Source organism: Hordeum vulgare, chromosome 6H (genome assembly GCF_904849725.1).
Source record: "Hordeum vulgare subsp. vulgare chromosome 6H, MorexV3_pseudomolecules_assembly, whole genome shotgun sequence".
NCBI classification, from domain to species: Eukaryota; Viridiplantae; Streptophyta; class Magnoliopsida; order Poales; family Poaceae; genus Hordeum; species Hordeum vulgare.
The window spans coordinates 254,543,537-254,545,300 of record NC_058523.1 but is presented as its reverse complement, the minus strand read 5'-3'; positions in this window follow the sequence as shown (position 1 = coordinate 254,545,300).

Genomic DNA, 1,764 nt, shown 5'->3' with positions numbered 1-1,764 from the left:
TTGTCATTGTCGTTGTTCTCGTCGTCATCGTCCTCGTCATCATCGTCTTCCTTGTCGTCGTTATTGTTGTCGTCGTCGTGGTTCTCGTTTCTGTTGTTGTTGTTGTCGTTGATGTGGTTGTTGTCATTGTTGTCGTTGTTATCGTTGTTGTTGTTGTTGTCGTTGTTCTCCTTGTTCTCGTCATTGTCGTTGTTGTCCTCGTCGTCGTTGTCGTCCTTGTTATTGTTGTTTTTTGTTGTTGTTGTTCTTATTCTAATTGTTGTCGTCGTTGTCGTCATCTTCATTGTTGTTGTTGTTGTTGTTATCACTTTTGTCATTGTTGTCGTTGTTTTCCTTGTTGTTGTTGTTGTTGTCGTTGTTTTCGTTGTTCTCATCATTGTCGTTGTTTTGTCATTGTTGTCGTCTTCGTTGTTTTTGTTGTTGTTGTTGTTGTTGTTGTTGTTGTTGTTATCATTGATGTCCTTGTTGTCGTTGCTGTCACTGTTGTTCTTGTTGTTGTTGTTGTTGTTGTTGTTTTCATAGTCGTCGTCATCGTTATCGTCGTCGTCATCATCGTTATCGTCGTCGTCATCGTTGTCGTCGTTGTCGTTGTCGTCGTTGTTGTTGTTGTTGTTGTTGTTGTTTTCATTGTTGTTGTTGTCGTTGTCGTTGTTATTGTTGTTGTTGTTGTTGTTTTCATTGTTGTTGTTGTCGTTGTTGTTGTTATTGTTGTTGTTGTTGTTATTGTTGTTGTTGTCGTCGTCGTTGTCTCTGTTGTCGTTGTGGTTATTGTTGTTGTTGTTGTTATTATTGTCTCTGTTCTCATTGTGGTTGTTGTTGTTGTTGTTGTCGGTGTTCTCGTCATTGAAGTTGTTGTCGTCGTTGTTGTCATCCTTATTGTTGTTGTCGCTGGTGTTGTTGTTGTCGATGCTGTTGTCGTCGTTCTTGTTGTCGTTGTTGTTGTGGCTGTCGTTGTTGTCGTTGTTCTCGATGTTTTCGTCGTTGTCGTTGTTGTCGTCGTTGTTGTCGTCGTTGTGGTTGTTTTTGTTGTTGTTGTTTTGTTGTTGTTGTTGTTGTTGTTGTTATTGTTATTGTTGTTGTTCTTGTTCTTGTTCTTCTTCTTGTTGTTGTTGTTGTCGTTGCCGGCGCTTTTGTTGTTTTTGTCGTTATTGTCGTCGTTGTTGTTGTTCTTGTTCTTGTTCTTGTTGTTGTTCTTGTTGATGTTGTTCTTGTTGTTGTTGTTGTTGGTGTCGTTGCTGGCGCTTTGGTTGTTCTTGTCGATGTTGCCGTTGCTGTTGTCGTTGTTGTCGTTGTTCTCGACATTGTCGATCTTTACATCATTGTTGTTGTCGTGTCGTCCTCGTTGTTGTTTTTGTTTTTTTTTGTTGTTGTTGTTGTCGTCGTCGTTGTCGTTGTCGTTGTTGTTGTAATTGTTTTAGTTGTGGTTGTCGTCATCGTCTTCATTGTCGTCGTTTTCGTCGTCGTCACCGTTATCGTCCTCGTGGTCGTTGTCGTCATCGTCGTCGTCGTCGTTGTTGTTGTTGTTGTTGTTGTTGTTGTCATCGTCGTCGTTGCCGTCATCGTCATCGTCGTCATCATTGTTGTTGTCGTCGACATTGTCGTCTTCGTTGTTGTTGTTGTTGTTGTTGTTGTTGTTGTCGTTGTTGTTGTTGTCGTTCTTGTCGTCGTTGTTGTTGTTGTCGTCGTTGTTTTCGTTGTTCTCGTCATTGTCGTTCTTATCATCGTTGTCGTCGTCGTCATCGTAGTCATCATCATTGTCGTCGC